Raw genomic sequence first — 25,815 nt, 5'->3', positions numbered from 1 at the left:
GTGGTGCTCTCTATACGAGACCACTGCCCGCGCTACCCTACACAGGAACCTCCTGAAAGGTCCTGGGACTGCAACCACATAGCGCTGAAGTAGGATAGGAATGTCGTCTATAGTCGTCTCTGGTATGTTTGCCGTGAGACGCTCTAGGTCCTGTTCCAGCTCGGCTAAGGTCTCTGCGGCCGCATCCTGTGGGGCCGGTGCTAGTGCAACTGGTACTCTTCTCTCGAATGGTCGGAGATTGGCCGGACACTATGGACCTACATCTGCATTTTGAAAATTGTCACTGTCAGTTTTGAGACAATATAAAAACAAAAAAAAAATATAGATAATTTAAAAACTTGTGAAAAATGAAGTACCTCTGTCATCCCATTGTTCTCCCTGTGGAAGAACCATGTCCGGATCACCACGAAAATCCACTCCGGCATAAGGAAAGTCCTGGATCGCAAAGACCTGGCCCTCCAACCAGTGAAAATAACCCGCAGGAAATCGGACAACTCCCGCTCCCTCATCAGGATGTCGGGCCATCACCACAACCCATCGCATCAACTTTGGCTCCCGAGGAGGCCCAACTGCAACAGTGAGATGCTGTGGGATCAACATCAGAACCCTCTCTAGGGCAAAGCTCACAGCTAGAGGCCCATACCCAAAGGTCTTTAATTGCCCGTTCTTTGCCCTAGTCAGTTGGCCCTTCATATTGGCCAACACAGCGTCGCACCAGTTGAAAATGGTGCCTCGGTAGCAATCAATCGCCATCCACATTTGGGACCCGGTGGCAATATGCAAAGCGGCTGCGCCACAGAGTCTGGTAACTGTAAAGGCAATTACCATAAGTTCAGGCAGGGATATGTATTTGATTTCTATCCCTTTCTCCTGGTTTTGATTGTTGCACCACTCTAGCCGGAGGCTAGCAAGGGATTGGCCACCCGGCCTAGTCCCGGACAGAGTCAGTTGCTCGCCCCTATTAGGCAAACTAGTGAGAAAATATATGTCTGAGGACTCTATCTCGAGCTGGTGCCCTCCGATGTAAAAACATTGATCCTGAACGTTCCACCTTTCAACCAGCCATTCTAAGAATCGCACCTGGGCCCTCATGCCAGGTATGGCCCAGTATTTGTAGAGACCGCATGCCTTCAAAGCATCAATGGAAGGTGGATGATCTATTGTGGCCAAATCGACATCTTCGTGTTCTCTTTCGCGCCAATCAAGCATGGTGGGCAATCTACACACCAAAAAATATTCATTAGAATTCATTAAATCAGGAATTGATGGTTAGGTTTTGAGTTTGGGGTTTTGAAAATCACTTTGCGCGGAGTACGCACTCCGCGTTCAGAAAACAGAGCAAGGGTACGCAGCTGTTCTGAAGGTGGGCTGCGTACCCCGACCATTTTCCCAATGGAGAAAATGTCGGGGTACGCAGGTTACCCATGGGGCACCTGCGTACCCCGAAAAGAGCATCTTGAAACCCCAAAGCCCCCAAAAAATCAAACTAGGGCTTAAAATGAAATTCTAAACGAATGAAAACAAAGAGGAGGATGTTGTGAAATACTTGAAAGAGACAGCGTTCGATTCCGACGGTCGGATTCTCCACAAAGTCCACGGGAAGTTTCTTGCCAAAAGCCCTTTTCTCTCCCTCAAAAGTAAAATGGTAAAAATGACATGGTAAAAAGTCTTTTTATAGGTTTTTTGGATAAATGAATGCTAAGTTTGTTTATTTTTCACCATGAAAGGATATTTTTCAATGTATTTTTGCCTATCTTAAACAGGTATGAGTAATGTGTTGTTTTTGTGCGGGACAAAAGGACTTTAGGGTAAATTATCATTTTTCACGAACCAAAACATCAGAGTCATCTTTTAAGCCCTTTTCTGACTCCTAAAACATGAAAAGATTGCCGAGTGTTTCTTTTACACTCGTTAAAACGGAATTAAAAGACGATCCCCTTATAGCCCTTTTCTGACCGTAAAAACAGGAAAAGATCGCCGGGTTTTTGTCGTTTCAAACTTGATACTGGAAATAAAACGACGTGTCCTTGATCGTTTTTTACTTTTCAAGTCAATGGCACTAATCATGAAAGTACTCCTTGGTCGCAAGATCAAGCGGTTCTCTCAGGTATTATTTTATACTTTTTCGGGCTTGGGAGACACAAATTTACGAAAAAGTTCAACTTGGAGTCTTCTTTAGTTTTTCAGACTCCCTAAAATTGAAAAACGCCGAGTTTCTCCTATACTGGACTCGTTAAAATTTCACAGTAAAGGACCTGTTCGATTACAAACAGGAACGGACCACTCCTTCTTAGGGTTCGAATCAAAACTAAGTTGGACTCATCCGAAGGATGACCTTATAATCAAGCATATGTTATCCTCCTCAAGCTTGTAAAAAATAAAGAGGTACTTGCCAGAAATGGTGGGGGAAAAGAGAGAAGAATGAGCCTATTTGTTATCCTTTGTCACAGAAAAACCTTATTACCACTCTTGAACACGACACTTTTCATTCACCTGGGTTGGGAAATCCTTTGTCTTAAAGTTGATTAAATCATTTTGAAAGTCTTCAACCATTTCTGGGTATTCACTTTGGGTCAATCGTCGCCAAGCCATCTGTCGTGTCGTTATGTGTTCAAGAGGTCTCTACAAATAAACCATTCATATGCAAAATACTTGTCATCCATTTTGACCATCCCTGATTCAGTCCTTACAGCAACATTTCTTCAACTTGAACTATGATTTCGTGTTGTGGGCTTGCCTGCAACGGGTCGCTTTCTATCGACATCAGCACATTATCTAGAAAGATGACTTAGGAATCGTCAGTACCTTGAGGTCTGCATGCATCAATGGCAGGTTTCTCGCTCTCGACGACAGTTTACATCATTGACTTTCGATCGAAGGATTCCGTGATGTGTTCGACATCAACCCATTCATTCGCATCTCATGGATTGTACTGGGTACTTTGAGAACCATTGACATCACTGGTGGTCTCTCTCACGCTTGTTAACAGTTTACATCATTGACTGGTAATCAAGTGGTTTCTACCATGTTCGACATCAACTCATTTATTCGCATGGATAGAATCATACCAATTCGGGAAGTAGAAATGAATACCCTGGATCTAGTTTCCACCATCCAAGCTGTGAGGAGTTTTGTATTCATTATACAGTAGACTAATCATAAACAGATGGCTGCGTCCATATTGTGTCTACAAAAGTCTATGATTATGATGTACTACAAAATCATTCCTGTATCAGAGCAGTAGATAGTCAATTAGTTAAAGTTTTCAATCTGAGTATGGGAATGCCTACCTCAGCGATGATATGATCTTATATATGTATTTTGTGTTGAATACTTGCAGGTTCCGACTGGGCTCTCCACAAGATAATCCTTGAAATGATAAAGTACTTCACCCTTCCTAGATGATATAAAACCCTAATCTACTACAGGCTTCGCACTTTAGGGGGCAATCTGTTACACTAAAAAATGTCACCATGGCTATTTACAGTTAGTATGGCTCCATCAACTGTCATACTATCCTCCTTGGCAAGCCTCATACCTCTGCTCTCCATGTCAAACTCCAAAAAAGAGAGAAAGTCATTAAAAATCTATATATCTCTGGGTACGCAGTTTCTCTTAGCCTTACCTGCGTGTACGCACCCCAAGTTCACAATACCTGCGTACTTGTACGCTCTGTCTGTAAAGCAATGGGTGTGTACTCCTATCAAGGTCAAAAGGCGCAAGTTTCACTCCAAAAAAGTTACTTGTGGTCATTTCTAGAGCATTCTAGAAGCTTGTTTGACGTGTATGAAGCGCATCCAGATGGTTCATGTATCCCTACCAAAGAGGAACTTATCCCAGCAAGAGGGGAGCTATCCCATCCAAAGAGGGGCTTATCCCATTGATGGTGGACCTAATTAACTTCCTCTAGAGCACTATAAATACAGGCATTGGGCCAGAAGGAGGAGAGGTTGAAAGCTGAACATTCCTAAGGGTAGATGCTGCTGGAATTAGGACTTCCTTGTAGAAGCTTGTGAGGAGAGATTCCCATCCTTTCTTGTTTCATTTGGAAGTGGGTGAGCTTATCAAAGTAAAGGAAAACTCTTGCTGGACCCTGGGAGGGACCTGCACAACACCAAGGCTCAGGTTGTAATGGTTTCTTTTGTTTCCTATTAATACAAATAAGTCCATTCTTCTCAAGAATTTGTTATTTATGAGTTGTTTCATATACTCCTTGGTCTGTATGTTAAATATGTTTTGTTTTATGAGATATTCAGGTGCTATTTAATCGTTTGATTGTTAGTGAATGCAGGTTTCGAAGAGAAGGAGGAGCTCATCTGGATCGACGAGGCTGGACTACTACAACAGCGTTGGACTACAGGTAGGATCTAAACACTTGATTTCTTGTATGATAAATGCATATTTAGAGAAGGATTGCTCTTAATTGTCTTGTTTGTCACTAGAAAGCCTTAAGCTTCTAGGGAGGTTGGTTGTGTCCGCACTATCGAATCTTTCCGCCTGACACCTTCCTTTTAAAGGGATCAAAGAGGGTCAATAGCTTAAGTTCTGCTAACAGTTTTTCCTCACAACCTTGTAGTTAAAGGTTCTTTCTACAACCAAGTAACAAAATTATTCTCTCTCCAAAAGATGTTTAATGGATTCCCTTAGTGTAGATTTTATAGAATTTGGGGCTTGGGAGGCCCAACCATCCTCCATGCAACCTTCTAAGGTGCCTCTTGCCAAAAATATTGAAGGAAAGGTAGCCTTGTGTGTGAATTGTTGCTTTGGTTATCTATAAGCTGCCATGTCGGTTTTGATGTTTGTTCAATTTCAGTCAAACTATTTTGGAAGAAAAACCAATGAACTTGGTGGCCAGTGGAGGCAGGTGAATTCTTTTTTAGTCTTGTCTAGTATTGGCCACAGTGCTTTGGATGTAAAACCAGTGACCTTGTTGGCAGTTGGTGGCAAGTGAAACTTACGATATTGACACTAAGGGGACTGAACTTATGGATTTTGGTTGTTTTTTAAATTTCTAAGTTGCTGCATACATTTTCCATCTTGACTGGAAGAAAAACCAATGATTTTGGTGGCAACTAGTGGCAGGTGAAACTTATGGCATTTAAACTGGCAGTTGAATTCACTGATTTTGGACCCATTTTAAAAGTCTAAGCTGCTATAGGTCCTGCATATTCAATGTTTGAGTGGTAAGGGACCTAATGGTGTCCTTAATGTCATGTAAAGGTCGAAACATTAAAAATATGGACGTCTTTCCCTCTCTTTTTTTGATGTTATTTACCATATATCTATATATTGATATACCGAGTGAAAATGGAATTTTTGAGCTGATGGGAAGAGTCATAGATATGTGTTCGGTATCGGACACTGAAGTTGTTTACATACTTACAAAAGCTCCCAAGTCACATGAAAGGATTAAATATCAACTAACATATTCATTGTATGACACGAGAGAGGTATCTAGAAAGTAAAATAACTGAAACCCTCATCAAGAACAAGAGCCTCTTTTGAAAAAAAAATCTGATTTCTAATGAAAGGTCTTGTAGATTTGATTATTTTGAATGTCCTCAAAGGATTCCTACAGCTTGCTAATTTGTTACTGCATATAATACAAGTGTTGATTCTAAATAAGATTATGTAAAACAAATCCTCAATTTGAATGAGATTGAGTAACCATCATGAGGAGATTCAACTATAAATGAATTGTCCATAAGTGAAAATTCAATAATCCCACTATCACTGGATGTAGGCTAAGGGATGAGGTGCAGCCAAATATGCAAGGTAATGCACCAAAGAGAGGAAAGCACAAATTATATTGATAAATAAAGAGAGGTACAAATCAGATTTTAACTATGGAGAGGTGACTTCATAAATCCTCTTTATTCGCTTTTTGTTCTTCTCTTGGACTTCTACAAGTCCTTGGCCTTCATCCAACAACATTCCTGCCTTTTAAAGGGATCAAAGAGGGTCAATAGCTTAAGTTCTACTAACATTTTTCCTCACAATCTTGTAGTTAAAGGTTCTTTCTACAACCAAGTAACAAAATTATTCTCTCTCCAAAAGATGTTTAATGGATTCGCTTAGTGTAGATTTTATAGAGTTTGGGGCTTGGGAGGCGCAACCATTCTCCATGCAACCTTCTAAGGTGCCTCTTGCCAAAAATATTGAAAGAAAGGTAGCCTTGTGTGTGAATTGTTTCTTTGGTTGTCTACAATCTGCCATGTCGGTTTTGATGTTTGTTCAATTTTAGTCAAACTATTTTGGAAGAAAAACCAATGACCTTGGTGGCCAGTGGAGGTAGGTGAATTCTTTCTTAGTCTTGTCTAGTATGGGCCACAGGGCTTTGGATGCAAAACCAGTGACCTTGTTGGCAGTTGGTGGCAAGTGAAACTTAGGGTATTGACACTAAGGGGACTGAACTTATGGATTTTGGTCGTTTTTTAAATTTCTAAGCTACTGCATACCTTTTCCATCTTGACTGGAAGAAAAACCAATGATTTTGGTGGCAACTAGTGGCAGGTGAAACTTATGGCATTTAAACTGGCAGTTGAATTCACTGTTTTTGGACCCATTTTAAAGGACTAAGCTGCTATAGGTCCTACATATTCAATGTTTGAGTGGTAAGGGACCCGATGGTGTCCTTAATGTCATGTAAAGGTTGAAACATTAAAAATATTGTATAGGCTAGTTGACTTAGTGTTAAGACTACGACGCTATATTAATGAAGCAGGGATATGATATGTTTCCCACTCACCCACATTATTGGACGATATATGAGAAAATGAACATAATTATTAGAAAAAGCCTAAATTGTAGGAATGTGACATTTTTCCTCCAGTTGTGGAAAATTTTCCCAATAAATCATGTTAAAGTGCTTTATTTGGTTGTTTTGCTTCTCTATTTTGTAAGGGAACAAGTTTGTCCTCTCTCTTATGATAGTTTGTTCACCATCAAGGATTTTGTTTTGATAGTTTGGGACATTTTTAAAATGTAAAAGATATACAACATCCTAGAAACATTTCCAGGGTGGTTTCTGGTTTCTCCAGACCCAACACAAACCAATTGTGAGGATACATAGAATAAAATACTACTAAATTAAAAATTGTTCTATTTTGCATCAAATATTTGGAATTATAACTTTGATCGATACAATGTTGAGCTATATAGATAGATCTTTATAAGTGGAAAGGACACATTACATGTTTGACTACCTAATCAAGGTAATCTATCTATTGTAAATAAATGAAGAAATATACATGTACACACATTTGTGTTGTTGACATGTGAAATCTTAAGAAAAATATACATTGTTGTTGATTGTTCAAATAAACTCTTGTACTTCTCAGTAATCTGACTTAAAATACACTATTTTAGAGAAAATTGTTGATTAACTATTTGGGAATAAATACCCTTAAGTGTTCTCTGCACAAAGAATGTATATTTAAGAGAGTGTATCCTATGCACCATTTCACTCATGCTGGGTCTGAATATGGTTGCATTAGGTGGTATGTGGAGGCACAAGGTGCCATAATGAGCATTCTTTATGTTATGCCTTTCATGATAAACCTTTCTTTCCAGGTAATTGGGACTTAAAATCATAGGATGTAGGCTAAGGCATGAGGTGCAGCAAAATACCCAAAGTAATGCACCACAGGTGCTGAAGATAGATATATTCCTTAGCACATCAGGCAAGAGGCCTGGAGATGTTGTTTGTCACCGCCTAATGAAAGCTTGTAATAAGAGCTGCATTCACTTTAATGACTTAGCCATTAATATCAAGGTAAATATAGTAACTGCTTAGAATTAATCCCATGGTAATAACAACTTAGAATTAATACCATTGTAATAACTACCTAGAAGTAATCCCATTGTTTCCCTTTATGATGATGATGATGATGATGATGATGATGATGATGGTTAACATCCACTGAGACCAAATTGGTCTAGCGGAGCTATAATTTTCTTTCTTAGTTTCTAATTGTTTGGCTCCTTGTCTTTCTTGCTGAGATTGGTGTTGTAGCTTTCTTTTCTTTGTCTACGATCTTCCAAGTTTCTTTATCTTCCATCTCCTTCATCTCTTCTCATTCTTGGTACATTGGTGTCTTAGCTTCATGATCTATTATGTTCGTCCTTTTGAAGGTAGTCAGAGAAGAAGTTTGGTCTAGGAGATCTGCTTTGCTGTTAAATGAAGATTATTTTGTGCGGTGTTCGAACCCTCATAACTGTTGATGCTTGAGGGATTGTCGAGTTCACTCTTTTGTTGTTGGGAGGGACTTTCCCCCTACTTGCCTTGAGAGTCGTTTGTTTCTTGCCCGATTTCTTGTGATTCAGAGTTTTCTCGAGAGTATTCTTCTTTGATGACAATGTAGTGTTCCTTTCATGCTCCTTCCCACCATGTAGACCTGTGTTGATTTTTTCTAGTAGAATTTTTCTGGGAGGCTTTTGGGCAATTTTTGTCTGGGTGGCTTGTCTGAAAGCAAGATCAACATCTGAAGAGGACACTTTCATAATCGAGTTTTTGGTTCCACACATAGTCTCTACTTGTTAGGTGTATTTCAGCGAGAATCCGATGGTGAAGTCCATTTCCACACAAATGCGTGCATAGGTGGCTCTGGCATATTCCTCTATTTCTGGGCACCTGCAGTAAAATTTGCCAATTGCATTTCCAATGGCTTTTAGCGAAGAGAAATTCCAGAGATGCAAGGGTAGGTTTGGCAATCTCACCCAAACTAGTGTTGAGGTTATGACTATTGTTGAGGGATCGAATGATGGGTTACATGGCCTCATGAATAGGCCTGATTTTTCCCAAAACCAAGGGCCGGAATCTAGAATATATTGCCTGCTTTCAGGGTTTTCAAGATCTACTGTAAATAAACCCCTAGCACAGGGGTAGATATTAATTGCATCAAGAATTAGAGGCTTCCATACCTCCGAGATCCAACTATGGAGAGTTTTTAGTCGCAGCCAAAAACCATTGAATAGGGAGATTGGGGAAATTTCAGAGAACTTCAAAGCCTCATCGAGTGAGGCCTAAACCACCTGGACAATGGGAGCTGGGGCTTCACTGACGATACGGGTAGTAGATTACCCCCCAGAGGTGGATGGAACTAAGCCAACAGCTATTTCCGTGAAGCTAGGAGCCATCTGGAGAATTCTCTCCTGCTAAGTATAGAAGATTGCTAAAGAGAAGTGAAGAGCTGCAGATCTATAAACCGCAGTAAAGAAGCTGCAGTCTAGATCTCCGCCTCGAGCCGTATTACAGATATCCACAGATCTCCACAGTAAGGAGTTGCAGATGAAGAGCCGTAGTAAGAGTCGCAGATCTAATACATAGAGCTGCAAAGGAATCAGTAGATCTAATAGTAAGAGCCGCAGAGGAATCGACAGATGTACATTTGGGTAAAAGCCATAGAGGAATAGACAGATCTACATTCGGGTATGATAATGCAACAATAAGAGCTGCAGAGGAATCAGTAGATCTACATTCAGGTGATGGGGAGCCACAGATCTAACCACAGTAGGCCCAATCGAGCCGTAGATATAATCGTATATCTCCGTAGTAAAGAGTCGTAGATGAAGAAATATAAAACCTAAGAGCAGCAGAGGAATCGACAAACTTGCAAGATAAAACTTGGAGAGCTACATATCTAGCCAAAGAAGGCCGCAGAGGAATCAGCAGACCTGCAAGAGAAAACTCGGAGAGCCATAGATCTGGAGAGCCGCATACCTAACAATTACAAGAACATAGTTAAAGAATATTAAATTTTGTAACTCTATCAAATTACAATGATGTTTTTTCTTTTAAATTTGAAAAAAAATATGCAATAATATGACAAGTGGACTTTCAAAGCCTCATTACCAATTGGTTTTCTGGATCAAGTGATGCTCTCAAACATGTTCATTACATGAAAACCCTTGGAAGGCTAGAGGAAATCCATGTTCATGACCAGAATTCCTCTTCGATTATGGATGTTGGTGGGATTTCTTAGAATAAATCAAGTCAATAAAATCAACGTTGAATTCCTATGATGTTGAGACAGGAAAGCCCAAGCACTAAGGACACGAGTCACATATCTGTGCACCTTCTCTAAGCTGAACAAAAGGAAGGCAATATCTGTGGAGGTGAAAGCTTAAATAACAATGTGTAGAACCAAAGGTAGGTTAACATCCAATGGACAAGACATCACACCATGCAAAAGTGTTGAGACATATGCCAAACATGTTTTTACATATGTCAGAGGTGTTTACATTTTTAGAAAGGAGTATAATGTGTTATGGAAAATAAGTTCTTAACATAAAATGTTTCAGAATTAATGTTAAGTTGATGGTAGCATTAGTTTAGTTCAAGCTAAAATTGTCTCAATTATTTATATTTATCCTAAGCTTTTCCTTTGTATGTGACCAGAAAAGAAGAGGATTTCATTGGTTGGTCAAAGAAAAAGGGTCGACGATATAAGAAGGTTTCACTGATTGGAAACCCTGCTCAGGGTAATCTGAGGTCAATTATACACTGTTCCAATGCTTATTACATTCACATTTGAGGATTGTTGACTAAGGATTCATTTGGAAATTCTTTGGATTTATTCACTTAAACATTGTGCCTATTTGAGTCTTGGCCCTAAGGGCTATTCTTTTCGCTTATTTTAGACACAAGAACAACCTTTGCTTGAAATTATTTATCATTAGAATAGAAGGGTATTCATATCACCTTAGGCATAAAGCTTGATTTGTTCTGTGGCATAACTCGTCTACTTTCTTTGCTGGAGTATTTTCCTCTATTTGAATGGCTACTTATTGACCTCTATGGAATTTTTCTAAGGTTGATATTACTTCTTCCTGAGGCCCTTATTTTCCCTTCTATGACAGATCACTATGACATAAATGTGGGCTTTCGATCTCATAATACTACTACATCCTTGAGATTGTGCATCACTTGTATCAAGACTAGAGTAAGACTCTCTCAAGTTTCATTTCAAGGAGTGATCGAGTATTATTTCATTGCAAAGTTTTAGGATTTTTCTAAAGCATTTCTGAAATATTATTCACACAAGATTATTCTGAAATATTGTGGGTGATAAAAGGCCTCTGATGGACTTAGACATGGAAGTCAATGTATTATTTCAAATCTTGGCAGAGCCCCAAGATTCGCCTGGCCAAGGAAAAGCCTTGCAAGAAGATACTAATGAGGAATAATAGCTAAACATTGGCACACATTCAATGGGTTTAGACTCCTCCAACTTCCCTATCAATTATGATCCCTATCTGCATAAAGAGCCTTGTGTCCAAGGGACTGATCAAATTCTTCTATCTAAAATTCCAGATATCTTCCTATGAGAGAGCCTAAATGTAAATTCATTTGAGAGCTTACAATCAAAAAAACTAAGTGAAACTACCCTGAGTTCATTGTTGGGCTAATTTATAGCGTAAATTCACACAGGTATTTCATTATCAATCAAGGTTTGTAGAACTTAGTAGCATTCCAAAATGTATGGATATCAACTATAATCAACATTAGAAGATAAGTTATTGAAATTGAAGGAAATGCAATTATAAACTAATTAGGAGTTCATATTACAAATATAAAAGTCAACTAAGTAATTTCTAATTCATTATGTAATAAGCAGGAGAAGTGGCTCCTAACTTAGGAGAACCATATTTGTCCTTCTTTCAGAATACTACTTTATGAACGGAAATAAAAAACCACTAATCAACAATAGCTTAAGATGCATAAAAAAATAATGGAAGAGGCTCCTAACTAAGGAGGTCCTTGTTGTTCTTTATTACAAATTCATTCATCATTAATGTAACTGTTAGAAAACTAAAAATTCGAAAAATCACTTGAAAGAAAGAAAGATGAATTTTAGTTTCTATTCATTAATCCAATAGAAGGAGGGTTCAACTTGAACACTAGGTTTTTACTTCATATAAATATGATAAATAAATGAAGATTCATCAGCAAACATAATAAATCATCATACATCAAATCAAATAAACAAATCTGAAGCAAAACTAGTTTATGAAAATCAAGTTAAATTAACCATGAAGTGTACTTAGCTTGGAGTGGGGGCCCTCGACCCTTTCCTTGCACACTTGAAGAGATTATCAACTACTAAAAAATAAATGAATCATCCACACCATTGAATAGAAAAATGAAGATAGATCAAGTTGCTCAAATCAACTCAAAGTATTCAGAAGTCTCAATATGAAATTATACAAATTCTACATACATAAGCCTTCAATGTTTTGGCTTAAATAGAAAAATATGAAACAAACTGATATAAAATTTCTCTAATAGTTATTTCTATCCATATCCTATCTATACAAGTCAAAATCATCCATCTCATCACTAAAAATATGTAAAAACCCATTAAATCATAAAACTGCCCTATTTCCTAGGGATTTCCTGAATGACTGGTCCTGTTTGACTAGCTTTGATTGGGCCTGCTTATGGTTGGTTTGACAGAACGAATGGGAGTTAGTTCAATCTTAGTTCCCAATATTTATAGAAATGTTCTCAGCTCATTCCTAGGTGTCTTGCAAATATGACTTCCATGAAGTCATTACGGGAATTTCTTATTCTATCCAAAAATGCACTTAAAATTCAATTTTCATAAAAACATCTAAAAAATGCAAAACAAAATTTATATACATGAATATTAATAAATACATCAAAATGGGGTGTATATGATGGAAAATGGATGGATAATATAGAAATTAAGTGTGTTTTCTTCAGAAAAATTGGATAAAAAATGAGGGGCAACATTCATCATCATATATTTTTCAAGGGTTGGAAAGTGTGTCAGACCTTGATCAGTTGGGAAGTATGTTTCATGTCGACTCTGAAAGACCCGAACAAAGAGATGGATCAATTTTTGTATCAGATTGGATGCCTCAAACTATCATGGGAAATAATGTTGTCACATATATTTTGACTATGAATTCATTGGATGCTCAGAGGAATCAAAAAATATCTCGTTTTATTGATGATGATCTTCATATGGTAAATACAAATTTAAGTGCAAACAATGTAAAGGAATCTATTTCAAGAAGCAGTTTCTAGGTTTTGGCTACAAGGGAGCTGGTAGACCTCACTCAAACATACAACAATGATCAAGATGTGTAAATCATCCTTAACCAATTTGGATGCACTTCTAATCCATATAGTGTCAATGTTGATGCTCATAAAAAACCTCCCGCCTAGGGTAAAACATCAAATAAAAACTCTAGGGAAAGGTCCACGGAAGATACCATAGAAGAACTCTAAACTTTCAGATTGGAATTCTCAAAAAATGTGCACCAATGTTGATGAAATATGTGTTGGCATTATGATACAAGTGTTGTCATTGATGGCAACTCAGTCACAGGTCAGTTCAGTTTTGATGAAAGGCAACCCATAGTGTAATAGATCCATTCAGATGTAATAGGGCATTGGTACAGAAAGAAAAGGAAGATGGAACTAAATTCTACTAATCAGAAAGAAGAAGTTGAAGGTAAAGGTTGGTGAAATGTACTTTAAGATGTATACATATGTCCACTTAGTCAAAATAGCATATACACGCATGTACACAAAAGAAAAAGCATGTATATGTATACACGCACAACCGCAAGAGGGAAAACGCGTACATGTTGGAAAATAAAGGAATTTCAAGAGTAGAGAATACCAGGGGTCAATACCATGGTATTAGCGCACAATATTGAGCAGAGTAATGACTATTTGATCCCACGCAAGAATACCATGAGCCCTAAGTGGTTTTGGTCTGAGCTATTGAGAAAGGCCTAAAAATATATGAGGCGAAGATCATAAGCCAATGATTGCAAGTGAAAATGGTTTCCAAGGAATACTTCTATCTGAAAAATATTTTATGTTGCACGGGCTATGTTGGTGATTTGATCTGAAATATTTTGTGCACCTTAAATTCAATTTTGGATCATGATCATGAGACCTGAAATGACTTATCATTGAATGATCTAATATTGGTTGGGCCAGATCTAATTGTGTACATCGTTTTATTCTTTAAATGTCATGATCTCAATTTGTCTGAAGTCCATAATAGTAGTGAAGTTATGAGTTAATATTTGCAGATCTATACGCTAGTTCGTCTCGGTAAAAGCATGTGTACACGAAAGTTCTACTCTTCCAAGTAGTGTATACAAAGGAAAAGCCTTTTCTTCAGGTCTGACTGATCTATTTGAAAAGTTCTATTGTTTTACTGTTGTCTATCAATGAAGTCTTCTTAGATCTGAATGTAAAACTGAATGCATAAGGAGTTTGATAATTGACTAATTGATTGTATAAGTGAAAAGGATGATCTCTGCCACTGCCTGTGTAATGCTCTATAAATTGACAATAGAATATTGTTGGTTCGTACCGACTTGATTCAGAAGTTTTATGTTTTAGTAGTTTTGAAGGTATATGCAGTTTTGGTTAAATGAAGTAGTGTATACACACAAGTTGGGTTCTATAAAGTAGTGTATACATTTTGATGCATGATTTTTGAGGTTGCAGCTGGTTCTAAATGATGATGTAGGTTCCTAAGTTCAACACAGTGTTCTCATGGTAGTGATCTGATTGTTTAGATTAATTGATTGTTAGTTGATGTAGTTTGAGTTTCAAAGTTTCTCATGAGTCCATTATGAAAATTTGATAAAAATAGGCCTTCATGTGTATTTTTGTGTACTAGGAGCATCCATTCTAAAAATTTATGAAATGTGTAACATGTAATTATCAACATTATAGTAACTTTCTATAACATGTGTAATTTTCCTTCATGATCTCTTGACGGAAGATCTTTCAAGATGAATAATCACAAAGGCATGGGATCCATCAGACCACCAATCTTCAATGGGAGCAACTTAGTATATTGGAAAATAAGAACCAGAGGCTATTTACAATCGCTTGGAGCCGATGTTTGGGAACTTGTGGAAGGAGGATATCAATTTCCGGCAACAATTCCTATAGCATCTATAGGTAAGAAGTTATACAGAACCAATGCTAAAGTTGTCAATATGTTATTGGGAAGTCCCTCAGAATCATAATTTGTCAATGTCATGTAGCCCAAGACAGCCAATTAAATATGGGACAAAATCATTCAGAGCTACGAAGGAGACTTTGGGGTAAAATGTGCTAAGATTCAAACTCTCTGAATTCACTATGAAACTCTTAAGATGCATAGTGATGAGAGTGTTTCTACTTACTTTTTACGTATAGATGAGATTGTTAATTGTATGAAGAATCTGAGTGAAGAGATAAAGGAAGCTACTTTAGTTGAGAAAATTTTGAGATATTTGTCTTCTAAATTTGAGTCGAAAGTGGTTGCCATAGATGAAAAATAGGCTCTTCAAACTATTATTGTAACTCAACTCCATGGAATCCCAACTGCCTTTGAAATGAGAAAAGGAGGTCCATAAGATATGAGAGAAGCCACTTTTAAAGCGTTAGCAAAGCGAAAAGAAAAGGAAGAGCACAATGAATCAGAACACATTTCAGAAGAAGAAGATGAGGTAAATTTTTTCAAGAAGCTTCAATGGGGTTCTGGAAGATTCATAGGTAAGCTACCTTTCAAATGGTTTTCTTGTGGTAGAGTTGGCCATTATGCTGCCAATTGTCCTCATAAAGATAAATATGAAAACGGAAAGGAACATGCAGAAGGAAATAGAAAACAGGTTGTGAACAAAAGGAGTTACTATACACATGAAGATCATGATGGCTTATCCAATAGTGATGAAGATGAAACTGACCAAGATTGTAGACTAATCATGGCTTATGACAATGATGATTTATTGGATGCCTCAGAATAGGAAGACTTTCTTGAAGAAATTACTAAACACAAAATTTGTTTAGAAAAAAAGAATATGATCATCGATTCGTTGACTCACCAACTCACTAAAAGAGAAAAACACAATGAAAATGTAGAATGTGAAATTGTGGGTCTAAGAAAATAACTTGAGAAGAAAAAATATATTAATCCTAGATTTGCTAAAGGATTTGAAACTTTAAATGAAATCATCAACGTTCAACATTCTCTTCTGATCAAGACAGGTCTTGGATATACTAAAGAATCATCTCAATCACAAAAGGCGTCAGCCCCCAAGAGAAGTTATCTTGATGCAGCAAACACCAGTGAATAGTATGTCAATCGTCAGCAAAGGCCTAAAATTACTCATCAGGTAAATCATACCCAATTTACTCCAAGGATGAATATCAGTAGAAAATTCAACCAATAGGTAAACAATTCCAAAAGATTCTATGATTGCAGAAAATTCCTTAATGTGCAATTTTTTTCATGTCATAACTTTGGGCATAAGGCTGCTCAATGTGTTGCTTACAAAACCATCATGACTAGAGAAGCACGAAATCAAAAGGTGTAATTGGAAGCAAGAAAAGTTCATATAATAACTTCTCTCCTCTTGAAAATGAAGTAGAATGCTTGATTTGTAACAACTTTGGTCATGAATAATTTGAATGCAGGAGCATATTTTGGCCATCACTTCAAAAGGAACACACATCATTAAATTCCAAGATATGGAGAAAGAAAGAATCTCAATCGGAAATATGTGGCATAGCTCTGTATGTAGAAGGATAAGAAAACCAGTGGTACATCGATAATGGATGCTCCGAAGACATGACAGGTGATAAAGAGAAACTTCATTCATATAATGCTTTAGAAAAATAAAAGAATGTCTCATTTGGAAATGACACTCCAACTATCATTAAAGGTAAAGGTTCTATCTTCTTGAAATAAAAGGTTAAAGTTGGAAATGTCATGTATGTATATGGTTAACACATAACCTATTGAGTATCGGTCAAATGTGTGATCAAGGAAATGAAGTTATGTTTCGATCAAATGGATGTGTGGTTCGTGAGCTTGATACAGGAAAGAGCGTGGACAAAGGAAAAATAACTTTGAACAACTTATACATACTCAAACGAGGAAAACAACAATGTTATCTAAGGAAAACCGATGAAACCTGGCTATGGCATAGAAGTTTGGGACATCTAAGCTTTTCTCAAATAAGAAAAGAATGCAGGCTCAAGGCAGTTCATGATCTTCCAGATATCAACATCTAAGAAAATACCATATGCAAACCATGTCAAATTAGCAAGAGAACCAGAGTTGACTTCAATGAAAAAGAATGATCAACAAGTAAGCCTCTTGAACTCATCCATACTATTTTCTGTGGACCAACAAGGAAAAAGTCACCTCGTGGAGAAGAATACTTTATTTTATTTATTGATGATTTTTCCAGGATGTGTTGGATAGGTCTACTAAACCATAAATATGAAGCATTTGAAAATTTTGAAGCCTTCAAAGCTTTAGTTGAAAATGAATTAGATTGAAAAATAAAATGTCTCAGATCTGATCGAGGGGGAGAATTCATATCAAATGAATTCTTTGACTTTTGTGAACAATATGGAATAAAGAGGCAATTCTCTGTCGTAAGAACTCCTCAGAAAAATTTTGTCGTGGAAATAATGAACAGAACAATTCAACAAATGGCTCGAGAAATGCTTGATGAATCTGGAACTCTTGCAACCTTTTGGGGTGAAGCTACATTTTTTTCCATGAGTATTCTCAATAAAGAAAATTTTCGGATAAATAGCAATCAAACTCCATATGAACTTTCGTTTGGTAAGCCTCATACTGTAAGACACTTTAGAGTGTTTGGAAGCAAATGTTTCATCAAAAGGACTGATGAAAAACTTGGTAAGTTTGAACCCAGAGCATATGAAGGAATTATTATTGGTTATTCATCTAGAAGTAAAGGGTACACATGTTATAACAAAGGTCTTCGGAAAATTGTTGAAAGCATTGATGTTGTAATTGATGAAACATGCAAAAATCCGAAACAAATGAAATCAACGAAGGAATATTATAGTGAGAAAATTGGCAAATGCTTTCTCGCATCAAATCAAAATGATATAGAAGAAGAAACCAATGAAGCACTAGAACAAGATACAATAGATAGGGAAAAGACTCCATCCAAGTATGTTCAAAAGAATCATCCAGAATCTCAAATTCTAGGAGAAAAGGGGGCTAGTGTACAAATAAGAAGAACTCTCACAGGGACCTCAAGCTATCGAGTATTACTATCCTCCACCAAACCTCAGAATGTACATTAAGCCTACAAAAATGAATTTTGGATCAAGGCCATGGATGAAGAACTTGACGAAATTGAAAAGAATGATACTTGAGATCTAGTTCCTAGACCTCATGATAAAAATGTTATAGGAACAAAATGGATATTTAAGAAGGAGCTGAATGAAAATTGAGAAGTTATCATAAACAACACTAGACTTGTTTGTAAAGGGTATGCTCAACAAGAAGATATAGATTTTGAAGAAACTTTTGCACCTATTGCCATACTTGAAGCCATAAGGATGTTTCTTGATATTTCTAGTTTTCAAAAATTCAAAGTATATCAAATGGATGTAAAATCAGCCTTCTTTAATGGAGAATTAGAAGAAGAAGTTTATATTGAATAGTGGTAAGGATTCATTCACTGAAATGATGCAAAACTCATATGCAAGTTTAAAAAGACTCTCTATGGTCTGAAACAGGCTCCAAGGGCTCGATATTACCGCCTTCACAAATATCTACAACAAAAAGGTTTCACAAAAGGTTCTGCAGATAGTAATTTATACACAAAGGTCGAAAATGATAAACTGCTATTTTTTTTTTTTTATGTTGATGATATCATCTTTGGTAGCAATGAAGAATCCATGAGTTAGAATTTTTCTTCAGTAATGTAGGAAGAATTTGAAATGTCCTTACTTGCTAAACTTACTTATTTTCTTGGTCTACAAGTACAACAAACAAAATATGGTATCTTTCTTTCACAAACCAAATATCTCAAGTAGATCTTGAAGAAGTACGGAATGGAAGATTCTAAACCAGTATGTACTCCAATGATAATAGGATGGAGTCTCAGTTCTAGTGATGAATCACTAGCAGTAAACCAACCAACTTACAAATATATGATTGGAAGTTTGCTTTATCTAAGAGGTAGCAGACCTGATATCATGCATGCAGTAGGAATTGTTGGAAGGTTGCAAGCAAATCCAAATGAATCACATCTCGAGGCAATCAAAAAAAATTTCAAATATCTTCAAGGAACTCTGGACTTTGGACTATGCTATCCTAAAGATACGACCTTACTCTTCATGCATATATAGATGCAGATTGGGCAGGAAATGTTGATGATCGAAAGAGCACTAGTGGAGGTGCATTCTATAAATGTTCTCGGTTAGTGTCATGGTTTAGCAAGAAATAAAGTTCAATTGCCTTATCTACAACTGAAGCATAATATGTGGCTATTGCATATTGATGCACACAACTACTTTGGATGATGCAAACACTACAAGATATCTATATCACATACACTCCACCCATCTCCATTCTATGTGATAATACAAGTGCCATCAGTGTTTCAAAAAATCTTGTCATGCACTCCGAGACCAAGCACATGCCCATTAAGTACCATTTTATATGAGAACAACTATTTGAACAAAAGGTTAAATTGGAGTATGTTCCCTCCAAAGAATAGGTTGTTGATATATTCACTAAAATGCGTCCCAAAGAAACATTTGAATATCTCACACAAAAGCTGGGAGTAGTTTCTGCATCATCCTACTGTTAAAATCGAGTTTTCAGAGGAAGGTTATTATACGTGGGTTTCATGAAATATAGTCGCGTATACACATGGGTTTCTATGGCTGAAGGAGCATATATGTTTTCCTGACATAAAAATAGTGGGTCAAACTTTGATTTGGGTGCTCTGTCTGAAAGGGATGATTATAGTCTGACGATATGATTTGTTCATTGACTTTTATCTGACTGACAAAGATGCCTTGATGAATGACTTGTTGAAAATGCAAAGGTAGCATAGGTGTAGTGGGAGAATTATCCTTCACTAGCATTCCACATTGTTGTCATCATGGTTGCTAAGTTTAGCTATGGCTTCATATACTTATATCATTTGTTGCATAAGTCATGTAAAGATCTAAGGTGTGATGTAACTTCTTCTATAATGGTTTATATTTCAATGAGTCCTACTGGACAAATGATGTAATTTTTATCCCCACATTACATGGGATGGATGATGTAATAATTGATGTATTTCTGCCATGTATAAAAAATTGTGATATCCCCACTTTCTTGGGTGGATGAGTCAAATATGTTGTATCTCCAATTGGTTGGGTGATTGATGTATGTATAAGTCATTGGTCATATTGGGGTTATACTCACTTAGTTGAGTTATAGATTCAGGTTATTCTTTTGAAAAATATATCAGTAGACTCGGCATGTACTCAGGGGAGCATGGATAGCATAAAATTAAAGGGGGAGAATAACTTGGTCCGCCCTTTCCCCTTGATGTCAAAGGGGGAGAGTATTTTGGTGTTGCATGTTATCTCTAATAGTTTCTACAACTTGTAATAATCAACACCAGCATGGTTTCCATCAAGTCAAAAGGGGGAGATTGTTCGCATTATGATACAAGTGTTGTCCTTGATGGCAACTCACTCACATGTTAGTTTAGTTTTGATGGAAGGCAACCCACAATGTAACAAATCCATTCAGATGTCACAGGGCATTTGTATAGAAGAACAAGAAGATGGAACTAAAGTCTACTAATCAGAATGAAGAAGTTGAAGGTAAAGGATGGTGAAAAGCAGTTTAAGATGTGTACATGGGTCCTCTTAGTCAAAACAGCATATACACGCAAGCATATAGAACAAAAAGAGCGTATACATATACATGCACTCCCGTAAGAGGAAAACACGTACAGGTTGGAAAATCAAGGAATTTTGAAGAGTAGAGAATACTAGGGGTCAATACCATGGTATTAGCCCACGATATTAGGTGGAGTAATGACTATTTGATCCTACCCAAGAATACCACGGGTCCTAAATGGTTTTGGTCTGAGGTATTGAGAAAGGCATAAAACTATATAAGGAGGAGAAGGTCATAAGGCCAATGTGTGCAAGTGAAAAGGGTTTCTAAGGAACACTTCTATTTGAAGTATATTTTATGTTTTAGGGGCTATGTTGGTGATTTCATCTAAAATATTTTGTGCACCTTGAATTCAATGTTGGATCAGGATCATGAGACCTGAAATGACTTATCATTGAATGATCTAATATTGGTTGGGCCAAATCTAATTGTGTACACCTATTTTATTCTTTAAATGTCATGATCTAGGGTTGTCTGAAGTCCAGAATAGAAACGATTTTATGAGTTAATATTTGCAAATCTGTACGTTGGTTCGTCTCGGTAAAAGTTCGTGTACACGCGAGTTCTACTCTTCCAAGTAGCGTATACAAAGGAAAAGCCTTTTCTTCAGGTATGACTGATCTATCTGATTGGTTCTATTGTTTTATTTTTGTCTGTCAATGAATTCTTCTTAGATCTGAGTGTAAAACTAAATTCATAAGGAGTTCGATATCTGATTGATTGATTGTATAAGTGAGAAGGGTAATCTCTGCTACTGCCTGTGTAACGCTCTGTAAATTGATAGTAAATGTTCAATATATTGTTGATTGGTATAGACTAGTTTTATGTTTAAGTAGTTCTGAAGGTATACGTAGGTTTGATTAAGGGAAGTAGCATATACACGTAGGTTGGTTTTAGTAAAGTAGCGTATACATTCTGATACGTGATTTTTTAGGTTGCAGCTGGTTCTAAATTATGATGCAGGTTTCTAGGTTCAACACAGTATTTTGGTGACAGTGATATGATTGTTCATATTAACTAATTGTTGGTTGATGCATTTTGTGTTTCAAAGTTTTTGATGGGTCCAGTATGAAAATTTTATGAAACGAGGCCTCCATGTGTATTATTGTGTACCAAGAGCATCCAGTTTGAAAATTCATGAAACGTGGTCCCTGGAGGAAGAGAGAACGTCATAGCATTTTGTAGGTCGGCGACTACATACTAGTAAACACATTGGCTAGTACAAGAGCTAGGGGGTTGTAGCTCCCTTCCAATAGAAGCTGGAAAATGAGAGAAGGTTGTAGCCTTCTACAGGTGGGTGTGTGCCTACGGGTAAGAGTCTGCACTAATAAAAGATTGTAAACATATTTTCTTATTATTAAATGAAGATACAGAAGACAACAGTAGGAAGGTTTTCACCCACATTGGGTTTCCACCTTAAATCGTGGTGTTCATGTGTGTTGCTTATGTGTGATGGTTTATTTTATTTTTACTGCACTATTTAATAAATTACTGATGCACTAGTTATAGATCAACACATGATAAATTAACTAAATCACAAGTTCTTTGGGTAATATGCTAGTTTCACTAATCACAGTAGCGTGTACATGCTAGTTCACTTAACAGAAGTTGTGTATATAAATATGTTTGGGAAATGAAAAATTGTTGATATGATAATACTAATTCACCCCCCCCTCTCAGTGTTATTTCCAACAATATGACTAGTTAGGTTGAAATTATGGGTATCATACACAACTGCATTCGGAGGAAAATTTAGAGAAAGGAACCAAAATAGAGGGAATTCTTACCAGTATTCAGAATTCAATGTTGGGAAGAAACCACAAGTCATGGAGGACTGGATGGGTCGAAGTTTTGAATAGAAGCCACAAGACAGGGAGGAGTGGATGTGTGGGATTATTGAACACGATCCATAAATCAAGGAGGAGTGGAACAGTGGGAGTTTTAAATAGAAACCACAAATCAAGGAGTGGAGAGGTAAGATTTTTCCTCTTACCTAGAAATTGGGTTTAGTAAATCTTGAGGAGGAAGTGATTGAGAAGCCTAACCGGAATGATATTACATACTAGAATAGTGACTTAGATATAAAAGACAATCCTGATTACAACAATATAGTAAGGCACTTGCCTTGTATTATAGGTTGTGTAATATCCTTAAATGAAGCTAGTCCACATGTGCCATCCTAGCCAAAGGATGATGAAGCAATGACATTCAGAGTAGTATCACAGTACTAAGATCTGCCATTGGTATAAGCTACTCCTATTGATGGTCTATTGTTAGTACCTTTTCTAAAGTACTAGAGGATTGCATTGGCTTGGATGGTTCTGCAAGGGACAACCAACATACACTGTGCTGGTGATATTCTTGCGTATGATCAGGGACTTGGGAAGATTGTCTCACTGATTGATTTAAGTTTTAAGGAGAGGCCTCCTAATAGATCTATTTAGGAAGATTCAAATCAAGTAAAGGTTGAAACATCCACTGTAAATCTAGATGAAGAAGATGTATTACCAACTTGTTTGAAAAGAAAGACATAAAATAATGGTGCAAAAGATATTTCTTTGGAGGAATACATTAAGTGGAAAGAAAACACATTTTATATGAAGAAAGGCTAACCATCTACCGGTAGTTTGGTTGTGTGTCCAACAAGTGTTCTTAATAAATGGGCACAAGAAATCTGTGACAAGGTAACTACAAAAGCCAACTTTTTTCTCCATGTCTATCATGGAAGCAACATGACAAAGGACCCTAATAAGTTGGAAAAGCATGAAATTGTTTGGACTACTTATTCCATCAGAAGTATTGAGGTTCCAAAATAGGATCTTTGAGATAATTATGAATAAGTTGAAGGAAATCCCAATGATTATGGTCTAATTGACTACTTTATTCTTAAAAAGAAAAAGAAGACTTCACACACTATTAAGAGATAAATAGTAGAAAGGGGGGAAAGTCTCCTCAAGTGAACCTTTTTTTTTCCCTTTTACAAGAGTGGGTTGTTTTAGGGTGGTTTTAAATGAATCTCAATGTATTAAGAATCATAAGACCCAACTTGTTAGAGCATGTTGGGGTTTATGGGCTAAACAAATGTGGTGTCTCTCTGGGACACCAATCTAGAATTCTAGTGATGGTATTTTCACCTACTTTAGGTTTCTTAAATACAATCCATATGTTGTTTATAAGTCTTTCACTTCCAAAATAAAGTTTCCGATTTCCACAAATCCAATTTCAGGATAGAAGCTCCATGTTGTCCTGAAGAAAGTAATGCTATGGTGTACAAAAGGTATGACCATTGATGGGGTGACTGTTATTACATTACCTCCTAAAACAGCTACCTTGCAGAGGATTAAATTCTCTTCGGAAGAACCTGACTCTTATCACTTGCTTGAAGCTCATTCACAAGCTCAATTTAAGGTCTATGCTGCTGCACGAACTATGAAAAATAACTATGTGAATATCTTGCTGATGTTGTTACGTCTTCATCAAGCATGTAATCATCTTGTTCTTGTTAAAAGTTACTTATCCATTTCTACTTGGAGATCTTTTACAAAAGAAGTAAGGAAGCTACCTAGGGAAAAATAGATTGATTTGATAAATCATTTGGAAGGTTCATTGGCTCCTTGTGGCCTCTGCAAGGATGCCCCTGGAGAAGCCGTTGTCACCATATCTGGTCATCTGTTTTTCAGTCAGTGCATATTAGATTTCACATATCAGGTTTCAAATGCTTGTTCTACACATATCAGACCAGACATCACTTACGGGTTGCTGGCGTGAATTTATAAGCACTGGGCGGGATTGGTCCTTTAAACCATGTAAATTGTCATTTTCCTGAATAAATTGTCCGAATAATTCGCATATCTATTATATTTATAGCATAACTATTTTATCTTCTTTGCCATAATTATAATAATAATTAAAAGAAAAACATATTAAACCATCACAACCAGCCTTGTTTAGCAACAATGTTCCTTGTGATGGAGTATCTACCGTCGGTTCGGATAAATATATTGACATTTCAGATCTGGTTTGACTTTATAACAGTAACAAATAAAAATAGTATTAAATAATTTACTTTGTAATAAAATGTTTAAATGGAAAACTAAACAATGTATTCAATGGAAGGTTCCATAACAACCATTACTTTGGTACTTTCAGTTTTTTCGTTTCTGAGATCTTTTCCAAGCCTTGCTCAGGGACCTGATTAACTATTGATATTGAGGTAGAAGTGTACAAAAATATATTTTTGCAAAGGATTATGTCATCGTTGGATGTACTTCCACTGTGTGCTAGATATGTATTAGCAGTAACGTCAAATTATTATTCACTAGCGCACATGCTATGGATGTTTAGTACATTGCAAAATATGGATAGAAATGGATTCTCGAATTAAAAATATATTCTGGATATTTTTTTAGTGCTTCTGTTGGGATGAGATTTTACCCTCTATACCTCATGCTTCAATTAGCTGTACTTAATGGGAAGAGGATGAAGATTCCAAATGTAGAGAATGTTTGGAGGAACAATGATTGGAAGTTGATGTAGCCATAATCAGTCAGACAATAATGTTTTCTGTACTCAAGGCTTCAAAAGGAATCTGAAGAAAGATTTCATGGTTTTTATAACTTCCTTAAAGCATTGGACTTCTGATGATACTTTCAATGATGTGATCTCTGTAAGTTGAGAAAGAGTCAATCAACTGGATTTGAAATTTGAAAATCCAGGCTTTCATTCTTCAAAGATCAAAGCTTTTATAGAAGCTCTCGAATTCGTCCTGAAGTTACGTACAAGTGCCTCTAGAAACAATTATGCCAATAATATCAATAAAGATTCCATTGAAACGTCTCATAGTGCCAATAGTATCAACATGCAAAGCTATGTCTAAAGCAGCAGATTATAGAGACATCGGAGAAAGGCATAGTTTTCTCCCAGTGGACAAGTATGCTAGATTTCCTTGAGGTTCCAAATTAAAACATCGTGGATGAGTACGCTATATTTTCTTGAGGTTCCAATAAAAAAATAGTGCATACAACATGATAGTCTGGATGGAACTATGTTTGTGATCGCACAGAATAAAGTTGTGAATGATTTCAAGACA

At 36.7% G+C, this 25,815-nt stretch overlaps 1 pseudogene; it reads left to right on the top strand.

Annotated features, from left to right (window-relative positions):
• The window catches only part of LOC149232574 (helicase-like transcription factor CHR28 pseudogene), a 131,483-nt pseudogene extending 106,989 nt beyond the window's left edge, over window positions 1-24,494 (top strand).
• Window positions 24,495-25,815: the final 1,321 nt, after the last annotated feature.

The sequence above is a fragment of the Pinus tabuliformis genome, chromosome J, assembly GCF_031772625.1.
Source record: "Pinus tabuliformis cultivar Carrire ecotype Pingquan chromosome J, CPIR1, whole genome shotgun sequence".
Classification (NCBI taxonomy): domain Eukaryota; kingdom Viridiplantae; phylum Streptophyta; class Pinopsida; order Pinales; family Pinaceae; genus Pinus; species Pinus tabuliformis.
This window is presented reverse-complemented; position numbering and strand designations above follow the sequence as displayed.